A 22108-nucleotide genomic window follows, 5' to 3' on the forward strand; every position below is an offset into this window, starting at 1 on the left:
GACAGTCATTCTCCATTTCCTGCCACCCCTGCAGAGAACCCTCTAGAAGGGGCTCTGTGCACAGATATCCCCAGTGAATTGCATGGCCGCACAACACAGGGTCTCCTGTCACAGCAAATTGCAGCGGAAGCAACCTCCTTGTCAATGCCAATAGCCTTTTCATCAACACCAGACTGAGGATTTGATTCTCTCCAATGCTCCATTGGAAAGAAGCCTTTTCCTTCACAAGCAATTACTTGGATTGTCAAGGGAGGTCTCTTCTGTTTCCTAGGAAGACACAGGAAAATGTGAGCAGAGGAGACAAAAGCTATAGAACAAGGCACCACTGGGAGTTGAACCCAGGATCTCCTGTTTACTAGACAGGTGCTTTAGCCTACTAAGCCATGGTGCCTTCCCCAGCAAGCTGTTTGCAACCACTCCACTTGATGGTCCAAGACTACACCTTCAAATTCCAAAGTAAAAATGTTCCCCATTTCCCTCAAGACTTGCAGACCTTGAGCAGGCTGGCTCAGTGCACAGAAAGCCACAGCTGAGCTGACAGAGGGCTTCTAACATGCACTTCTCCCACAAGCTGCTGTGATCGGATACTGATTAGTGCTCTGTGTTTCAGTCACAGCAGCTTCAGCTCAACTCTGAGTCATGGTAACCTTTCCATCAGCTCCAGATTTACCACTTAACACTTTCCAAGACTTAGCTGCAAGGAAGGGTCTCTGTGTCTTGAACAAGCACTTACAAGGATTGTGCAGTGAGGTCTTTTCTTTTCATTATAAGAAATAAAAGAAAGGAGCCTGACAGAAAAGCCAGATTCAGCAAGGAAGAACTGTCAGGCCAAGCCAGGATCTCCTGGTGAATAGGAAGGCTCTTCAGCCAGCTCTTCCCAAAGATCACTATCCAGAGGCCACTTCCCACAGAGTCCAGTTATGATTACAGACACATCCTGAAATTAGAGCAGGATATTTTAAAGCTTTATCTCACAGTACAGTAACACAATTCAGCCATGTCGGCACAGAGGAGAAAGCACTCCTTCATTTCACAGTTATTGCTACTGATCTCACTGACAAACTTCCTTTTCTCGGGGCTGCTCCCAGCACTTTAGGGAGTTTTTCCTCTTCTCCCTTCCAGCTGTGGTGATGGGACTGCAGCAGCTCCCCGGATGGCCGGCTTTGCTCTTTCACTTATATCCTTCTCTTCTTTGGCTAAAGCTGTGTTTGCCACCAGTTTAATCTGTAACTGAGACCTCAGGTACAAGCAGCTAGTTACAAAGGCTCAATTCCCATTGCCATCAGTGGGAGGTTATCCAGGGCTGCAGGATTTAGCCCATGGACAGTCAAGGTGCTACAGCAGCTACATTCTTACGTGGTGAGTCCTGCAGCCTATTACCAAACTGCTCTGCCATAGTCTGCAGGGGGCCTGACTTTTTGAGAATCTGGCAGAAGAGAGACCCTGGAGCAGAGAAGCAAAATGTCCTCAGCAGTCACAGCTGGCAGCAGCAGCAAAGACTGAGTATCAGACACACTTTTTCACCAGGACAATAAATGTGCACAACCCCCTGATATATTGTCAATTCACGCCCACACCCGGCTTGCTGCCTGGAATGAACGCTCCTTGAGTGGGGTGATCCACAGGGAGTAGCTCAAACCCCCAAAGTGCCTGGCCAGGGGCAGGATATTAGCACAGGAAGGGAGGGGTGTGGCAGTGACATCACAAAGGCCTTTTGCAGGACCTCAGACTATTGGTCAAAGGTGGTGGGGAGGTGGTGACCTCACAGAGAGATGCTGACATCAGCCAGGCAGGACAGGCGCGAGGGGTCAGGGAAACCTCAGAGACCCCTATGGCTTTGCTTCAGCAAGTCTCCTTCTCCAGGTCTCTCTTTGAGGACTGAGAGAGTATTCGGGTTCAAGGACGTGAGCGCCAGGAGGAACCTCTTTCAAGTTTTCTCCTTCCCTTTTCCTGATTTTACTAGAAAACAGACGTCCCTGTTAAGAGCCTCCTTGATGGAAGGGGTGTCATGGGGGCATCACAGTTTGGATGCCGGTGCCCCCCCCATAATGTATGGAAGTTCCCACCACCCTGCTCTGTGTTCGCAGGGCGGGAGAGAGCAGCATCCATGGCAGTGATTTGCTCCTGGCTGCCGGAGCAGAGCAGCAGGCTCGGCTGTCAGAACTTCCCAGAGCTATGAAAGGGGAGGGGCCCATGGCTCTGTAGCAGGAATGCAGGGCAGCCGAGTTCACGGCAGGCATTGTGGGATACATGAGGAGGCCAGTTATGGTGATATAATGAACAGCAGCGTCTACTCTGTCACTTTAAGTTTGCTGCAAAAAGCTCCAGACTGCTCATCGAAGTTGTTTTATTTGGTCACCAAAACAGGGCAGTTTTGTCGCCAGACGTGGCATTGCAGTGTGTACACCAGCCACAAGCTGCCAACCGAGGGAGCATAGTGTGTTTTTCACACACCTGAGCAATATAATTCTGCTGAAACAACTTTGTAGTGCAGACCTGGCCAAAGAGTCACTCACACACAACTTGTAAGGGAAACGTCACCTGCTCCTCTGCTTTGCAGAATCCAAACACAAGCAAAGCTTGTCAGGCCCCAATGGCAGGGAGTCAGGTGGGCAGACCCTATGTTTCAGCGACCCATTGGCACCATGGCTTAGCTGGCTAAAGCATCTGTTTTGTAAACAGGAGATCCTGGGTTCAACTCCCAGTGGTGCCTTGTTGACTGGTTGTTGAGGTACCTGCTATTGGCTACTGTCAGAAGACAAGTTTCAGAGCTAGATGGGCCTTTGGTCTAGCCCAGTGTGGTTTTTCTTACGGTTTAAATAACACTCACAGGCACAGATAATAGAGTTAATGAAAGTTTGGGAGTTAGGAGCGGGTAGGTCAGTGGTCCAGTCCCCACACAGATGACACCCTCCCTATGGGACAGGAGCAGGTCTGAGCTCTCACACCAAATACTCATTGTCACTGCCAGAATCTGTGGGTCGCTTGTTTAGTTTACGCCAAAGGTTGAGACCTGCTTTGTGCACCGTGTGTGAGAATGAAAATCCTAAACTGCCCTTCGAAATAACGAATGCAGCAGGACGTGTTATTGTCCCTGCCCCAAAGCAGATAGACCAATGGAGAAATGCCATCGAGTCCAAGGTGATACTCCACTGCCATTTTACCTTTTTTGCTGGCTAAACTCCTTCTTATCTGCCTGGCCCAGGCTGTCCTCTGCGTCAGCTGCTGCTCCTGGCCTGCTCTAGAGTCAAACACGCAGGGTCCCCAGGTGAACAGAGGCTGGGACAGGGCAGCAGCCTGGGTTGGGCTGGGAAGATGCTGGGAGTTCTCGTTCCCTGAGAACTGGCCCGGCTCCCTTCTCAACAGCAAACAAATCAATTCCACGTCCCCTCCCCAGAAAAACCAGCCTGGAGCCAAGGGCAGCAGGGGACGATTCCCTGCAGTTCCCACCGAGGCAGGAGAGAACCCAGGGTGTTTCTAGCAGAGCTTATGGAACTGATGTGGGGAAACCAGCCTTTAATAACAGGCAGTTCCAGTTTAAGCTCAGTGTTTTCAACAATTTCTACAACATTAAATAACCCTTCAATCGTAGTGTCACCATCCATAACATTGCTTCAGCCTTATAGGTTCCCAAGTGCAAAACTAAACATCTCTTCAAACACAAGGGAGTGGAGATCAGTCAGTGTTCAGAGTCATCCCACATAAAAGAACCATGTTGTGGTACATACTGGCCCCATCATGTGGCCATCGCCTTTCCCTCCTCTCTTCTTAAAAGTTTTAGTATTTTGCACAGACACTTTCTTCCCTCAGGAGAGACCTGGGAACTAGGGCTGCCAGCCAGACAAACACTTTTAGGAGAAGGCGTCATCTGTCAAAAAATGATCTCTCTCCTTCAGTTCAGTGACACCCTGAAATATTACTTATCAGGGCAGAGCCGGAGGATTGAAAGCAGCTACATCAAACCCCTGTGTAGCTAGCAGGAATGAACACAAACACTCCCTTGTATCTGAAGTGATGTTTAGTTTTACCCTTGGTAAACTACAAGACTAAAGGTAAAGGCAGCGGTGGTGCCAGATATAAAGAGTGAAACACGAGACGATCATTATAGTTATGTCCATAGTGACTGCAAAATATTTCTAAATTCTTCTTATTATCATCAGTGTATTATTTTCTCTGGAGTCTAGACATTGACTAGACCTTGACCAAGAAATCTGGATCTTGATAAAATAATCGACTATCCCTGGTTAAGGCAATGGACTTGACATCCACTTGGGTGTCCCTACACAGGTTCAAGTACTAATAACAGTGGCTGCCTTTTAGCCATAGATTTTAATCAGGGCAATAAGTCGATACGAACTCCTGTAAAATAATTTTTCAGCCCAAGTCCTTCACCCACATTCGTTAGGGCATTGGGCCACCATGTGAACATTTCATTTCCCTCCTCAATTTCATACAGAGACACAATTTCCTTTGCACAGATCCATGAACAGCAAAACCTCCCTGTGTCTCTTGTCTGAGCCAGGGCATTCGATTCCATTGAAACCTTCTCTCCTGCAATGGCGATGGTCAGACAGAGGGGACATGGCCACCTTCACCTCTGACAGTGAGATATTGGCTCAGCTCTTTCTTTCTGCTGCTGTTGTTAGTCCATGAAACATCAGGGATGGAATGCAAGGCTGAGCTCACGCACCAATCCCCTGAAACATTTCAGTGCCCCAGAGAAATCCTGCCCCCGGCTATTGGAATGATATGGTGGAGATTCGAATAGGAAAGGGACTCTCTGAATTGTCAGAGTGGGGAATGAACAACAACCTATAGCAATGTTGTTAACCACAAACACACTCTAATCATACTCCAGCCGGAAGGGAAATGGGCAGGAACTCTAGCTGTTCAGCCAAGGACACACTTACACTAATGCATAGCCGTGAGTGTGCTGGGGAAGCTGGTCTGAGCTATTTGAAGTGACAATTCTGTGAGAACAGAAACATTGTGTAGTAAAGCACTTGTACATCAAGTAGTTGTGGCTGAGTGGTTAAGGCAGTAGACTAGCAATCAATTGGGGTCTCCCCACACAGGTTTGCATCCTGCCAATTATGGAGGCATTAGTATGCTGTTAGTGCCTGAGCATCCATGGAGACAGATCTTGTCTCACTGTGAGGCTGGCTACAGTTAAAATACTGCTGTAGCACTGTGGAGTAGACAGCTGTTACAGTGATTGGAGGGGTTTTGCATCCCTGTAGTAGCTACATTGGCAGAACAATCTTTTCTTTCATTTAGCACTATCTAACCACGGCTTAGGTCAGCTTAATTATACTGGTTCTGGGGTTTTTCACACACTGAAAGACGTACTTGTTAGAGGGTTTATCCCATCACCCTCCCATTCCCTGGTCCTTCTCATGTGACCAGAGAGCAGCAATGCAGGAAGCTCAAAGGTGCAAACAATTCAATGTTTATTGGGGTAAACTTCCAGCAAGCAATGATTCCAATTTCCTTCCTCGGTGTCCCCCTTCCCAGCTCTGACACCACAGAGCCTTGCCTGTGTCCCTGTTCCCCTTCCCTGTTCCTATTCCCCCCCCCTTAGCAAAACCAGGGGGCTCTAGGATTTCCGCCGCCCCAAGGAGGGCGGCACGCCGCGGGGGGTGCTCTGGCGGTCTCCGGTCCCGCGGCTCCAGTGGACCTCCCACAGGCATGCCTGCGGATGCTCCATCTGAGCGGCGGGACCAGCGGCCCCTCCGCAGCATACCTGCGGGAGGTCCACCAGAGCCGCCTGCCGCCCTCCCGCGGGATGCCGCCCCAAGCGTGCGCTTGGCGCGCTGGGGTCTGGAGCCGGCCCTGAGCAAAACATAATTCTAATTCCCCTACCCCCATTCCCCTCCTTACTTCCTAATTGACTGCAGACTATATAGTAAAACTTGAGTTCTGCTTAGCTATACCCTAACCAATCATTTTACTGAAATGTAACTAACCAATCTTAACATACTGTAACATGATTATCTAATCAATTATACCTCACCACCTTAATTGGTTTATACCCAACAATTTAATTATACAGCAGACAGAAACAGTCATAGAACCAGACAGAGATTATACAGACAAGCAATAGGAAAGTGGGGACTACAGTGACAGAACAACAAAGAAATGGGGATTTCACGCCCCAGCTGTTGGTAAGTGAGTTGTTGCCAGACAGGATGCTATCATGGTAGGGGTTGTGGGTGCTGGTTGCTTAACTGTCTGGCCCACAGGGCAGGATTTTGAGGTTCTCCATTACTGTCTCAGAATGCCAGCACTCGTCTTTTGTTCACTTAAGACGCGAGCAGGGAGATTACCACAGAACTCATGGAGCTCCAGGAAACATGCAACTTTAGGTCTGGGTGAGTGTGTCTAAAAATCAGCTGTGCTGTAGAAGGTCTCTAGGGGTTGAAAGAGATGCGCCATCTTGACCTCCCTAAAGAGTCCATCAACTATTAATGAAAACTAGGGTTCATAAGTCATGTTCTATGTAGTATCAGGATGGTGGACTGGTCTAAAGTGCTAGTTTTAAAACTCTTTTTTTTCCAGTTCCTTGGGTGTTCTGGTCTCTGCATAGAGATGTGGTTTCACATCCCACTCCTGACATTACCATTGAATTCTCTCCGGAGAAAATGGCCTCACTTCAATCTCCTTTGGAACAATAGAACCACATTTGCTTAGCTTTTCTATTCCAGTAGTTGTTGTGAGAGAAGCTACAAACTAGAGGGAAACAGGGCCTGTTCCCTCGACTGATCAATTTTTGTCTTCCTTCATTCCAAGCCATTTTCTCAGATACGTCCGTATTTCCCACACTTTTATGAAATTTTAGGGTCATCATTTAATTGCCACACAACTGTACTTATGAAGTGAAGTGAAACACAACATTTTTTGGATATTTTTGCAGAAGAGTTTTGCTTTCTGACCTGGAATTGAACAGGGGCTGCCCGAGGGGGACAATGCTACTCCCTTTTCTTGACTCATCCAAAAAAAACATAAGTTCATGGTGCCCTTTGTTTCCCTGTTCTTCAAACACCATCAGGGGTGGCCTAAGGGAGATTTGGTCCTGACTCTCCAGGTCCCTCCCTGCTCTACCTTTCTATAGGATTCTATTGTGCGGGTTTGTGCTGTGTCGTTGTTCCACACTGAGCTGTTTTGCACAGTGTCACTGTGCACTCTGATGCATTGTTTCGTGTTGTATGGTTTTTGCACTGCCTTGTGTTGCGTTGGTTTGAGCTGAACTCTTTTGCAGTATGTCATTTTGCCCCTTGGGGCGTTGGTTTGCATGGTGCTGAATTGTCAGGCTTTGCACTCCTACATGTTGTCACTTTGTGCTGTGGAATGTCAGTTCACGCTGAATTGTTAGATTGAAGTGTTTTCACTTTTGTTGTTGTTTATATTACATTGCAATGGCATCGAATTACAGAGCTGTATGGCTGCAAGGGCCCTGGAGAGGTCATGAAATCCAGCCCTGTCTGCTGAGGCAGGGCCAAGCAGAGATGATGCGTCAGGGGCATGTGGGGTCAAGTGCCCACAGCAGTCAGCCCAGGCAGGGAGCAGAAGGAGGGAACCAGAGCCAGTTGTCTGTAAAGGTAATAATTGGAGACATACCAATCTCCTAGAACTGGAAGGGACCTTGAAAGGTCATTGAGTCCAGCCCCCTGCCTTTATTAGCAGGACCAAGTACTGATTTTTGCCCCAGAACTCTAAATAACCCCCTCAAGGATTGAACTCACAACCCTGGGTCTTAGCAGGCCAATGCTCAAACCAATGAGCTATCCCTCCCCTTTTGGTCTGTGGGACCAAGTATATGTAAAGTATCCTTGACAGAGGTTTGTTCAACCTGTTGTTAAAAACCTCCGAGGACAGAGACTCCACAGATGCCATTGGGAGCCTATTCCAGAGCTTAACTACACTCAGAGTTAGAAAGCTGTTCCCAACATCTAACGTGAATCTCCCTGGCTGCAGATTAAGCCCATTACTTTTTGTCCTACCGTCAGTGGACATTGGAGAACAATTGATCATCGTCTTATTTATAATGACCAAACTTTTCCCTTTGCAGACATCCGTTAAATGGTTATTATCCCCTCTTCTTGCCTGGGGTAGAATGGAAGAGGAGAAATTCCTTTCTTAACGGAGGGTGCAAATGTCAGTTTGGTCTCTCTTCATGTTCTACTGAAGCTCAGAGAGAGGAAGAAACATGACCTGCCGAAGAGCATAGAGAGTTTGTTTCATTTTGGTCTGTGACTATTAGCAGAAGAGTAACACCTAAGGGCTGTCGCTACCACCCACCATGGGGCTTGAATTTATGATGGTGGGATTAAGAGCATCAGGCTCTACCAACTGAGCTAGCTAGCTTGAAAGTCAGTCAACTGCCCAGTCGCAGTGTAGAAGGAGCCTGAGGGTGTTTATTTGTGAGCTGAGGTTCCCTGTCTGACATTTGCCTTCTTTCCTGGTTTGTTATATCTCCAGCGAGCAAACCGAAGCTGTCACAAGGCTGGTTAGATTCTGAGTTCTAGACCAGAGAGCTGGGGTTGATTTAACATGCTGTCGCCATCAGCTGGTCAGAGTAACCAGGGTGGGAGGGTGGAATTTAGGATTCTCCCACCAAGGGGAGGTGCTGTTGGACTCATCTAGTGGGGGAGAGTCTGAGTCTGAGTTCCCCACACGCCACACACACATTTTCACAGGGAATCACGTCCCCTGGGGAAAAACTCAAAAGAAGCCCAGGCCCAGGAGTGTCAGAGAAAGGAATCACTGTTTGCCTTAAGAGGTGGGTGAGGGAAACCTGCAGGTCCTTAGATCCCTCCAGTGCCTGATAGAACCATTTGTGGGGAAGGTCTGGGCAAGCCGAGGAGGACAAGGAGACGGGAAAAGGGCTTGCAGCTGTTGTGCAATCCCCATGCTCCCAGCAGAAGGGTCCGGGGGGCTCAGCACTCAGAACTCACAAGATGGCAAACCTCCGAGCCCCGTTACATGGAGTCAGAATGTGATCAGCTCACACCCAGGGGGAGCAACACCCCTCCCTTGGTCTCTATGCCAGAGCTCCTATCAGCTCAGTCCTTCCCGCGAGAGTCGGCTGCTGAGAGGGTTGCGATGGGGTAAATGAAGGCAGAGGAGGATTGTTCCTCATGGGGTTTTTTGTGTGGCTCTGTGATCCTGCTGGAGGAAGCATGATTTGAGTTTGTTTCAGTGACTTGGGTTGGGCTCAGGTTGTGACCCTGAGCACAGGGGTTCCTGCACTCTCTGCTCCTAGCCCCTCAGGGAGTGGACAATGGAGCGGTTTCAGAAAGTGGCTAGAAAGTAGCCTAAGAAAGTGTAGCATAAGTGAGAAGAAAACCACCATCATCCCCTCCCTGGTGGTCTAGTGGTTAGGTTTTGGTACTTTCACTGCCCCAGCCTGTGTTCAATTCCCAGTCAGGGAAAAGTGACTTTAAACCAAAAAACCTTCAGTTAATCTTCACTTGCAGTGTAAACAAATCCATGGTTTTTTCCTGATTCCCTCATCTTCCCAGTGTCTCCATGGCAGGGCTGGCACCAGGCACCAGAGCAGCAAGCAGGTGCCTGGGGTGGCCAATAGAAAGGGGAGGCACAAAAGCAGATCTGGCCCTCTCAGTCCCTCTTGGAGGGAAGGACTTGCCGCTGAATTGCCCCCAAAAGCAGTAGCGGTAGAGCTGCCTCCGAAGTGCCACAAATTGTGGCTTTTTTATTTTATTTTATTGTTTTTTTCACTTGGGGTGGCAAAAACACTGAATCTGGCCCTGCTCCATGGAAGAGAATTTCTTAAATCCCAGATGAGTGCAGTTCTATCAGTTCTCAGCCTGAGTCCTTAGGTCTTAATCCTGAGGATAATGTCCCACCATGGGGCCATTTCCCGCCTCTCTTTCATACAGACGCACAATTTTCCTTGCACAGACACAGGAACAGCAAGATCTTTCTCTGTCCCTTGTGCAAAGCAGGGGGCCAAATTCCATGAAAACAATGGACAAGCAGGGGGCCTTGGGCACATCCAGCCCTGGCTGTGAGATGTTCCCTCCCCTCTTTCTTTATGCCCCTGTTGTTATTTCATGGATTGTCTGGGATGGGGGAAAAGCTGAGTTCACTCCAGGTGGAGGGGGAAAGAATCCTGAAAATCTCAGGACCCAACCCCTGCTACCAGGATCACCGAGGTGCTGGGGATTTGAGCAGGAAAGGGACTGTGTGAATTGTCAAGGTGGGGAATGAATAACCATCTACCACAAGATCCACCTCATTAATCACTGACACAGGCTAATCCTGCTGCTGATAGAAAGGAAACTGGGAGTGATTCTTTGCTGATCAGCCATGGAAACAGCGACCCAAGTGCACCGCAGTGAAAGTGCTGGGAAAAGCTCGACTTTACAGGCAGGTGGAAACACCTAGAACTCCCCACCCCACTTCTGCTACCAGGGTGAGGTGTTGAGCTGCTCACAGCATCCCCCACCATGACCTTGCAGCAGGGGATTGCAGCAACCCCCACCCAATGCAGGGGAGAGGGCTGAGTGTATCTCTGCACCCTGAGTCCAGGACACAAACTCTCTCTGCCCCACACATAGAATCTGGCCCTGCTGAAAAGTGACCCCTATGAGCAAGTAACCTGTGGGAGAGCAGGTCTGGCCCTCAGAGAGGGGAATGAGCTTCTTGTGAAGCTTATAGGTCACTGGATGCAGTGGAAACAGGAGGGATCCGAGTATAACCCATAATACACATGTTGGGGATGTAGCTCAGTGGTAGAGCACATGCTTTGCATGTATGAGGCCCTGGGTTCAATTCCCAGCATTTCCAAGCTCATTTTTTCACCCTGCTGCTTTGCTCATGCCCGGAGGGGATGTGGCCCTGCAATCTCCAGGCACCAGTTTCAGTCCCGCTCAGTGAGGGGCAAGTGCCAATTGCATGGAAGGTCTGGGGCAGTTTCTGCTCCGAAGTCACCTCAGTACATGTAAGATTCCCACCTGCTGTGTTGCTTGGGACAAGGGTAGATGAGAAGGGCGAATCCTCCAGCACTGGAGGGAAAGGTCCCATCTGCACAGACTGAGAGGCCAGGAAACAGAGGGGCAGTCAGTGCTCAGGGAGGAGAGAGGTCAGTGATTTACACCCAACAGGGGACACTGTCTTTTTGAGTATCATAGGGGTAGCTGTGTTAGTCTGGATCTGTAAAAAGAGAGAGAGTCCTGTGGCACCTTATAGACTAACAGACGTACAGGAGCATAAGCTTTCGTGGATGAATCCCCACTTCGTCAAATGAATGGAGTGGGAATTCTGTGCCTGGCTAGCCAACTACAAAAGCAGTTTCTCCTCCCTTGATGCTCACACCTCAACTGCTAGAAGAGGGCCTCATCCTCCCTGATTGAACTAACCTCCTTATCTCTAGACTGATTCTTACCTGCATATTTATACCTGCCCCTGCAAATTTCCATGACATTCATCTGACGAAGTGGGGATTCACCCAGTGATGAGCTGCCAAAATCTTAACAACGGGTTCCCTATAAAAAGTTCTGATTTAACAACGGGTTCCCTATAAAAAGTTCTGATTTAAGGGATGTTCATCCACTCATTATATTCAGCAGTTCCTGGAGCTTCATAGAGGACAGAAGATGCTTTTGTGTGGGATTTAAAGCCTATTTCAAACCCTTGGAGGGAGAGCCCTATAGGTCTTGGCTGCAGACTCAGTTCAAATAGGCAAACGGGGATATTTGCAGTAACTGTATAACAGATTGAGGAGGATAACTGGGGAAGCTGAGAAAATAGCAAAATGAGAAACCCTTGGAGACAATGCTGAGGACAGTCTCTGGCTCAATGTCCACCCAAGCAACACCCAAGGAGGAGTCCACTCAGAGTCTGACAGAGAAGGATGTTCCACACGAGCAGCCCTTCTCAGCCTGTGGATTGCTCACCACCTGGAATGAGTTGTGGATTAGCTCTGGCTGAAATCCACCATTGCACCTTTCACAAAGGCCAGGCTGTCCACATCCACAACAACATGAGCACCACCTTGTTCAAACAACCTGTCATCAGGATTGATAACTGTGTCCAAGGAAAACTTGTACTGGAATCCAGAGCAGCCACCTCCCTCCACCTGCAGCCTGAGAAACTCAGACCCTTCTATAATCTCCAGCAGCCTCTTCACACAGCTGTTGCTGAGGTAGATCTGTCCCTCGCTAGAGTCAGACACTGGTTGCCCTGGCTTAGAAGAGGATGATGCCCACTGCACCCTGATGCTTGGTACATAGGCTCCATTCTGAGAACAGGGTGGTGTTCTCACTAGGCGCAGTAAAAGGAGAAAGGCTGCTGCTGCCAACTCCTGGCCCGGCACCGGGCCCTAGCGAGTCCCTGCGCATTATTCCTCTGGCAGGGTCACACTGCGCGGCGGAGCTAACCACGCCCTCGGCCCGAGCCCTCTCCAGGGGGCCCCCCCCGGGAACGGCCGGGTCAGGTGCCGCAGCGGGGCTTGGCGGCACCGCACACTCTCTGCACGGCAGGGGCCGGGTGCTCAGGCGAGGCTCCAGGAGTGGAGCTGCAGGCGCTCAACAGCCGGGCGGCGCGGGGACGGCGATGCCGCCCCGGCCGTGCGGCGCCCCCCACACGCGCCAGGGACGGAGAGGGGACCCCAGGCTACTGTCCTAGCTCCACCCGAGCCAGTAGGGGGTGGCCTGCAGGGCCAGGCGGCGGCTCTTCTCCCCACCTGGGCAGCGGGACTCGGGAGCAGCCGCTGCTGCAGCTCCCACTGCCGCGGAGGGAGGAAGCGGCCGCTGGCCAGGCTCGGCAGCTGCAGCTCTGGCGCCCACAAACCCCCCGAGTCTGGGCCTGCTGTGGGGACCCAGCGGGCACACTGCGCGTGCCCAGCCCCTGGCCAGTCGTGTCTGGGCTGGCTGCCCAGCTGTTGCAATGCCGCGGGCGGCCCCGGAATAGGGGCAGCAGGCCCCAGCCCCCCCAGGTCCCACAGGGGAACGAACGGGGCTGGGCTGCCGATGCCTCCGCCGCGGGATTGCACCAGCTGGGCAGCCAGCCCAGACGCAACTGGCCAGGGGCTGGGAGCAGCGTGCGCGCTGCTGGGTCCCTGCAGCAGGCCCAGATTCGGGCCCGGGCGCCACGTGCTTGGTCACGTCCTCCCCCCGCGGCAGTGGGAGCTGCAGCAGTGGCTGCTCCCGAGTCCTGCTGTCCAGGTAGGGAGAAGGGCCGCCCCCCTACTCTCCCTCCAGGTGCCAGGCCGGACTCACACTCACCCTGACTCCATGCTCCCCTGCGTCTCCTGGGCATGGCATGCTTCGTAAGAGGCGGGGATTTGGGGAGGGATCCAATGGGGCAGTGAGGGAGCGGGGATTTGGGGAGGGATCCAATGGGGGAAGGAAGGTGCGGAGTCGGGGCAGGGGAGGGTGCGAGCCCTTTCGGGCTCCGGAGCCTTTGCTTGTTTGCCCAGTGTCCCGACCTAACATTGGTCGGGATGCGGGACAAACAAGCAAATATCGGGACGTCTGGTCACCCTATTCGCAATGGTTCGCGCGAACCGTTTGCTAAAATTAGACGCCGGACAGAGAACTTTAGCATCCGGTTCTCTGTCCGGCGTCTAATTTTAGCAAACGGTTCGCGCGAACCGTTGCGAACCGTCTGCCGCTCACCCCTGGATTCACCCACTAAAGCTTATGCTCCAATACTCTCTGTCTTTTTGAGGTGAGTGCAGCTTGCTTGGGATGGTGCTGACGATGGATAGAAAAAAGGCTGGAGTCAATGACAGATGAGACCACAGAAGGGGAAGGGGCATGGCAGCCTCACAGAAGGTCCTGGGTGCTCAGATGCCCCAGTTATTGCACCCTGGCCTGTCACAGAGAGAGAAAAGACCCAGCGGGACCCAGCCCCCCTACACTGATCCCATGGACAAGAACCTGTCTGGGAGTGGGGTGAAGGTTCCCTCTGGGCAAAGGGGAGCTGAAATCCCTCAGTGTCCTGGAATTTAAGCAATGGAAGCTTCAAACCCTGCACGTGTGTGGGCTGAGGTGCGTCAGCAGAAGGTTGGGCTGGACAGGGGCGGCAGGTTTGTATAATTTTTGGTCGTTCCAAGAATGGGACCAAGTCCTGCCCCACCCCACAGCTGTGTAAGGCTCTGGGGGGGAGTTTGGGTGTGGGAGGGAGAGGGATTGGGCTCTAGGAGAGAGTTTGGGTGCAGGGTCTGAGATCAGTCAGGGGGTTGTGCTGCAGCAGGGTGTGGGGGGGCAGGGTCTTGGAGAGAGTTTGGGTGCAGGTGTGGGGTCTGGGTTGGGGGTGCAGGAGAGGGTGAGGGGTGCAACCTTTACCTCGGGCATCTCCTGAAAGCAACCCGCACCCCCTTCTGGCAGCAGCCCCTAAGTGGGAGGGCAGGGGGCATCTTTGAGCATGGCTGCCCGCAGACTCCACCCCTGCAGCTCCCATTGCCACAGTTCTCAGAGTTGGCTCTCGGGGCGGGGGCAGCATGTGGAGACCCCAGCCCCCCACCCCAGGGGCCGCAGGGACTTGCCAGCCGCTCCCGGGAGTGGCGTGCCACATGGAGCGAGGGTGGGCAGGAAACCGCCTTAGCCCCCTTGTGCTGGTGGTGGTGGTGGCAGGGGTCCTCAGGCTCTTTTAAATTGCCCAGGGGCAGCAGGCGAGACCAGGGGGACACTCCCAAGGGCCTAACGTTGCTTTGCACAACAATAAATCTTGGAACAGGACAGAAATGAAATGGCAGCAGAACCTAAGGAATTAAAAGCCTCTGGATTCTTGTGTGTGCACTGACTCTGAATGGAAACTGTAATTTGACTCGCTTTGTGTCTGCGGCTGGTTTAAAATATCAAAGCAAAATCATTTCAGTGATTGTGACCCTGGGTTTGAGGAGGCTTTGGTCTTATTAAAATGTAACTAGCATGTTACACTTGTGTTTTTAAAGGTGGCTTCCCCATGCGATCCCAAGTTGTTCTTCCCACAGCTGGCTGATGGGGGGCAGCAGGGGATCTCCCCAATCTGGGGGAATCTCTCTGGGTCCCACTGTTAGTTCTCCATCCTTTCTCCCCCTAATCACAGACACCCCTCCCCTCCCCATTATCAGTGTTTTGGAGCGACCCCTCCCTCCCCTTATGGGATACAGACTCTCTGTGACAGAGACTGACTGGGGCTCCTCTCTGCACGGCCCCAGTGGGGAAGGAAAGAGAAGGGGTGGGGCATGGCAGGGAGGCGGGGGGAGAAGACGGGCAGGAGTCAAATGGGACTAAACCAGAATCGAGGAGATTTTCTTCCTGTTAAAATGTCCTGGAGTCTCATCACTGAAAAGCTGCATCTTGAGTTAGGTTTGATGCATCAGCCTTTCAATTACCAGGCAACGGTGTGAACCCCAGAGACTGATAACTGCCTGCTTCCCAGCTTTTTCTAAAAAGCACCTGCAGTGGTGCAATTGGTTGGTATAAAAGGGGCTACTGCTGGGGTTATGAGTTCAAGCCTTGTCTGAAGCACTGGTGTTCATTATTTATGTAGTTTTCCCAGCTTGCTTTGCCCAATGCATAGGGAAAGGAGATTGAGTTTTAACATGTGGCAGTGGGTGTACAACTTGGAAACATCCCCCCTTGTGCTGCCGTTAGCTCCAGTACATTATTCACTGGCAGGGATAATTGATTTATTTGCTCCTGTGAAAGCCGCCAGGACAGGTCTGTGAGCACCAGATCTCCCTGCTTTTTCCAGCACACCCCTGGCTCCTTCCCCACCCCAGTCACTGCTGTAGGAGGATCCTATATGTACTGAGCCTAAACATTTCACTGGGCCTTCTTAGCACAGTTGGCAGCATGTCGGTCTCATAATTTGAAAGTCTCGAAGCTCAAGCCTCAGAGAAAGAAATGGTTCTGTTTCCTGCTTTGGATTTTCTAAAGGAATTCAGAGAAAAGAAAGTAGAGGAAAGTGGTTTTTAGACACCCTCCCACCCATCTAACACACAGAGGCTTTTCCAAGGCATTAGCTTTTCCTTCTCTGTGCAGTTTGTATTCTCCATAGAGCAAAATAAACCAAAAACATGCAAGTCTAAGCCTAATACAGTACAAAACTCAATACAGATAAAATCTCACCCTCAGAGATCTTCCAATAAGCTTCTTTTGCAGACTAGACTTATTTCTTGTGTAAGCAGAGTCAGGATGAGATCTACCCTGACATCTGGTGGTACATTATGAGGAGTGGACAAAGGAATTTTAGGAATGTGCATTTGCATTGGTAAACCCACTCCACTTAGCATAACACACAGCAGCCTGGGATGGTTATTTTCACACTGTGGAATCCCCAATTTCTTTGTTATTGGGGCAGGAAGGAAAAAAAAGTGCTGTTACCTTAATTATGTGAATGAGGAACTATGAGACTGCTTTATGACAGAAATGACTCAACCTACATTAAATAGTACTTGCTAGACAAGGGACATGGGTTCCAAAACCCAGTGAAGGGAGAGAGGTTGGGGACTGGTGTGTGTACCTGATGGTATGGGTCCCTTTTGAGGGCCTGGAACACCAATTGCACATTCTCCTTTCTCCACTGTTAAAGAGCAGAGCTAATTTTGAATCCTTTAGGAGTCCATCTGGAGGCTGGTGACCTAAATTCACGTTGGGCTAAGGTGGCACTGTGGCTCCTCTACTACAAGTTGAAACCACTAAGAGCTGAAATCACTAAAAGAGCTAAGCTTACTGAGCTGAGATCACTGAGTGGGGGAGCCTGAAGATCAATCGCTAAGCAGCTGGCAGAGCGGAGCAGTCTGCAGCACGTTGGCGCAGCCCGTGGGACAGTAAGCAGTGTGGAGCGGTTCGCGTGGACGGCTGATGCGGTTCACGGGTTGGCTGGAGGAGCGGCACAGCTGGTGGAGTGGAGCCAGTCGTGGTGAAGGCTGCAGCAGAACTCCACGGAGAAGCGGGGCAGTCGGCCCTGGCCCATGTAAGGTGTCCCTTAACACCCTGTGTGTGCCCCCACCATTTCCACCCAGGCTGGGGGGGGGGTAAAACTCTGCAGATAAACTTTTGAACTCTGGGGTGGCACTGACCAGAGACAGAGACTCTTGGGTTGTTGGACTTTGGGGTGATTGGACGTAAGACTCTAAGGGGGAAAGGACAGTGCCAAATGTGCTTGGAGGTGGGTTTTTTTGCTTATGGTTTGTGTATAGTCCTGGTTGTGGTGTCTCTCCAACGTGATGCCGCATTGTTTCCCTCCTTTATTAAAAGGATTTTGCTACACTCGGACTCTGTGCTTGCGAGTGGAGAAGTATTGCCTCCTAGAGGCGCCCGGGGGGGTGGTGGTGGTAGGTAATTGTCCCAGGTCACTGGGTGGGGGCTTGAGCCAGTTTTGCATTGTGTTATTGAAACGGAACCCCTGGATACTGAACCCGGCCCTTGTTGCTGCCAGCTCAGAGGGGCAGAAGGGTTACACTTGTCTGGGACCAACCTTTTCACCTGCTATAGCCCTTGTTCCAGCTCAGGTGGTAGCTAGGGGATGTCTCATGACTGCAGCCACCTTTGTTCTGTTCCACCCCCTTATACAGCTTTGGTACAAGGCAGGAATCTTTTGTCTCTCTCCTGGGGAAAAGCCCCAGGTTTAAGATGGATTCCTGTACCAGGTGACATGGTCACATGTCCTGTGAGACCCCCAAGCCTTCATTCTTCCTGGCCTGACTCACAGATGGTGCAGGACAGAGCCATCTCCAGTCAATTGTCCTGGTTAATGGGAGCCAACAAGAGTCCAAACCACTATTAATGGCCCTCACTTTGCATCATTACAACAGGACCACAGAGTTATAGTTCATATTTCTAGTTTCAGATACAAGAATGATCGAGTCATACAAATAGGATGAACACACACAGTAGATTATAAGCTTTGTAATGATACTGCACAAGAGACCTTTTGCATGAAGCATGTTCCAGTTACATCATATTCACACTCATTAGCATATATTCATAAAATCCTATGGAGTGCAACGTCACAGCAGGGAAAGGGTTTTACTGCGGCACTTGGGAGCAGTTGAGTTTCATGTTCAGGCTGTGGTATGAGTTCCTCCAGGTTTCTCGTAAGCACACAGGGACCTTAGCGGGTACTCTCGATACAGGAATGGCCCAGACATGATAAAGTGATGTAGTTTGCATTTTCCTTTTTTATTTTTGTATTTCCAATGGCATTTCTGTTTGTGATTTTGTTTTGCTTTGTATAACTGTGTTTTCTCCTGGATTTGTTATTTAACTAAAAAAAGAATAAGGCCTCAGGGTACCGGATGGAGGAGCAGGCTAGGGCTAGGACTGCTAAGAGAGCCAGAGTAGCAGGTTTTCTGTATTGTTTCCTGCTCTCATTTTCTTGATTAGTTTCTCTTCTGCATGGAATTTGCTTCTTTGAAACATGAGCCTGACTAGCTCAGTTGGTAGAGCATCAGACTTTTAATCTGAGGGTCCAGGGTTCAAGTTCCTGGTCAGGTGAAAAGTAACCTTTCCCTGTTGGATATTTCCCCCAGAACTGATGAAGGCATCTCTCCAGGATGTTATTTGAATCACTTTTTTCCCCCAGGAATTCACCTTTCACTAGGAAGGGCCATGTACTGCCTGGGACTGAAGGGAAAACTTCCTCACATGCCCACTGGCCTTTCACAGTCTGGATTAAGAAAGGCCTCTGGGAGGTGCAGCAAACTGCTGCATGACAACTTGGTGAGCAAATGCAGGGCTGCCCGCACAGGGTCATACACACCAGAGCTCAGCAGAGGTCTGGGGGTTCCCTATTGCTCCCATGGTGTAAGGGCAGCACTCGGGACTTTGAATCCTGCAATCTGAGCTGAAGTCTCAGTGGGATCTGAGGACAATTCCTGTGCCACAAACCCTGCTGGGTCTTCCAAGGCTCTATCTTGCTCTCTCCAATGCCATGAATGCCTGTCTTTCACCCGCTAGCTGTTGTGACTTGAGCACAAGAGGGGATGTTTGATCCAGAAGCCTGGCCATGCCTGGAGTCCTGTAGGTAGGGATGCAAGCTCCATTTCCTGTGAGTCCTGAAGCTGGGCTGCAGCCTGGCCTAGCAGGCAGCCCTGTTGGTTCACCTACTGGCCCAAAGTCACTTGGGCGGTGTTGGTGTTCCCCAGGGATGCTGAAGGGCCTAAGGGAGGGAGGCTCAATGCTCCCCCCTATCAGTCAGGGCGGAAGGGGAGGGCTGCAAGAGTGGGCAGGTTGATGGCTGGGCCTTCTAGCATTCGGTTGGGGTTGAGGTGGGGAACGCGAACCGGGAGAAATGGTTGCTGGCCTGTGAGGAGTGGCTCAGCCGGTGGCGTAAGTGGACCTTGTCATTACCTACAACGTTGTCATGCTCAAGACCCATCTGTGGGGAATTTCCTCAGCCATGTATTTCCCCCTGCTCCACGAGTGCTACTGAGACCGAACACGATGGCCTTCCACTTCTTGTGGTGCCATAGGACGTCCCTACCTAGTCAGGAGAACTGTGGCTTTTCTGCTGTATTAGAAGGGGGGTTGGGCCTGGTGGGCTTTGAAGCCTTGTACGGTTCTACTGTTTTGTTTTTCAATTTTCAGTGGTGGCTCAGCTGGAGAGCAGGTCAAAGCCCAAAGCCCTGCCCCCGCCCCCCTCGCTCCACCCTTCCCCCAAAGCCCTGCCCCCCCGCTGTGCCCTTCCCCAAAGCCCTGCCCCTGCCAGACCCCTTTCCCCAAAGCCCTGCCCCTGCCCCCCTTCCCCTGAGGTCCTGCCCCCGCCCCGCCCCCAAAGCCCTGCTCCTGCCCACCCTCACTCTGCCCTTTCCCCAAAGACCTGCCCCCACCCCCCGAGGTCCTGCCCTCACGCTGCCCCTAACCCCGAGGTCCCCCCTCACATCGCCTGTTCCCCCTAATCCCTGCCCCTTTCCCTGAAGTCCTGCCCCACCCCGTCCCTTCCTCCAAGGCACCACCCTCGCATTGCCCCTTTTCCCCAGCACCCAACCCTCACTCTGCCCCTTCCCCCGACTCCCCACTCCCACATTGCCCCCCCAATACACCCCTCCCCTGCACCCTTTCCCCAAGGACCCACCCCCACATGGCCCCTTCCCCCGAGTTCCCGCCCTTGAGCTTCCCTTTCTCCTCGAGACCCCGCCCCTGCACCGCCCCTTCCCCCCTGGAACCGCATGCCTGCACCACCCCTTCCCCCTGACACCCCTGCACCGCCCCTTCCCCTGGGACCCCGCCCCTGCACCGCCCCTTCCCCCCTGGGACCCCGCCCCTTCCCCCTGGGACCCTGCGCCTGCACCGCCCCTTCCCCCCTGGGACCCTGCCCTCACATTGCCCCTAGACTCCGCCCCTGCACCACCTGTTCCCTCTAATCCCTGCCCCGCCCCTTCCCCCTGGGACCCTGCGCCTGCACCGCCCATTCACCTGGGACCCTGCCCTCAGATTCCCGCTAGATCCCACCCCTGCAGCACCTGTTCCCTCTAATCCCTGCCCCTGCATTGCCCCTTCCCCCGAGACCCCACCCACATGCTTCCCCTTTGCCCCGAGACCCTGCCCTCACAGCGCCTCTTCCCCCAAGTCCCCAGTGCCACACTGCCCATTTCCCCCTGAGTCCCTGCCCCCACACTGCCCCTATGACCCCACCCCTGCACCACCCATTCACCCGAGACCCCGCCCTCACATTGCCCTGAGACCCCGCCCTCCCACTGCTCCTTCTCCTGAGACCCTGCCCCTGCACCACCCACTAACAGGCCAGACCCCGGCGGGGGAGGGGGAGAAACATGCTGTGCTCTGCCACAGACTTCCCGAGTGTCCTTGGGCACATCACTCAGCCTCTCTTCTCCCGTCCAGGAAATGGGGTTGGTGGCGCTTCCCGCCCTCGCACGAGCTGGGACGAGAACTACCCTGTGAATTAGGAAGATGCTCCCAGTCCCCCTGCTCCCACCTCTAGACCCCCCTCCACTCCCAGAGCCAGGGATAGAACCCAGAGGTCCCAGCCCCCTCCCTGTTCTGACCACTGACCCCCACTCCCCTTTTAGGCTCACTGCCATTTCTATCCACCCACCCCACCTGTCCATCCCTTTGCTTCAGGTTTCTGGGGTGTCACCCCTGCTCTGCACTCCCCCAGTGCAGCCACAGGCCTTTTTCCCCCAACCACACATCCTCTCCCCCTCATGCTGGATCATCTGCTTGGCCCCCTGCCCCCTCTCGGGGTGTGCTGTGCGGCGTGGCTGGGGATTGTGCAATGGCCCAGCACCAGGCAACGCAGAACGTAAACCACAGGCCCTGCCCCACCCCACCGGAGCTGCCCTCCAGGTGCATTTGAGCCCAGCACCTTGCATCTGTGCTCTCCTGCCCCACGAGGGGTGAGCTGCAGTCCCCACCATGCTCTGCAGCAGAGAGAAGAGTCAAGCCAACCAGCCCATTTAGGATGGGGGAATCAACACGCTTTTTTCTGCACAGCCACTGACCATCAGCGGGATTCCTCCTCCCTCCTGTGCCTCAGTGCAACTAAATCTCCGCACCTAGACAGCCGGTCCATCCGCTGCACCCCAGTCACCCATGCCTGAGCCTCCCTGCCAAAGCCCTGCACCTGGCTCCATAGAATTAAGTCTCACATCTCGCTTGGAACTCGACTTCTTGTGCCCAGAGAGTCTCAACCCCCCTCAGTAGATGACCTGAGTCTGAGAAACACAGTGTCCATCTTCTCTAAAGAAGTACGTGGAGAAATTATATGTGACCATGTGGCCTAATGGATAAGGCATCTGAGTTTGGATCAGGCAATTGATGGTTCATGTCCCTTCGTGGTTGTGCTTGTCCAGTTTTACCTTTGGGCTGAAAGTCCTGCTCCCTTCGGGGCTGGAACCTCTTCTTGGCCGCTCAGGCCAATGCTCTGGCTTCAGCTAGAGCCTCAGGAAGGAGTTGGGGGGGTTGGGCGTCACAAAGGCTGGGGCATGAGCCCCAGGTGATTCCAGTCTCACCTTTGGCATTCCTGACTTGCCAAAGAAAATGGGCGGCTGCCCGGGCTAGTGTGTGGAGCAGTTTCCCTCTTCCAAGTGTGCGCCTGTCCCTGTGCTGGAGGGTACTTGCTACATAGCCCCTTGGGAGCCTGGGTGTTTCTCTGCTTCTCACCAGCTGGGGAAAAGCCTCTCGGGGTAAAA

At 52.3% G+C, this 22108-nt stretch overlaps 4 non-coding genes across 4 annotated transcripts; 3 read left to right on the plus strand and 1 right to left on the minus strand.

The window, feature by feature from the left end:
• Positions 1-317: 317 nt before the first annotated feature.
• On the minus strand, positions 318-391 carry TRNAT-AGU. Its single transcript has one exon. It is a non-coding gene; the product is annotated as a tRNA-Thr (tRNA).
• Positions 392-2639: 2248 nt separating this feature from the next.
• Positions 2640-2713, plus strand: TRNAT-UGU. The gene has a single exon. It is a non-coding gene; the product is annotated as a tRNA-Thr (tRNA).
• Positions 2714-10737: 8024 nt separating this feature from the next.
• Positions 10738-10809, plus strand: TRNAA-UGC. The gene has a single exon. It is a non-coding gene; the product is annotated as a tRNA-Ala (tRNA).
• Positions 10810-18379: 7570 nt separating this feature from the next.
• Positions 18380-18452, plus strand: TRNAK-UUU. Its single transcript has one exon. It is a non-coding gene; the product is annotated as a tRNA-Lys (tRNA).
• The last annotated feature ends 3656 nt before the right edge of the window (positions 18453-22108 follow it).

Source organism: Mauremys mutica, unplaced genomic scaffold (assembly GCF_020497125.1).
Source record: "Mauremys mutica isolate MM-2020 ecotype Southern unplaced genomic scaffold, ASM2049712v1 001188F_np12_obj, whole genome shotgun sequence".
Classification (NCBI taxonomy): domain Eukaryota; kingdom Metazoa; phylum Chordata; order Testudines; family Geoemydidae; genus Mauremys; species Mauremys mutica.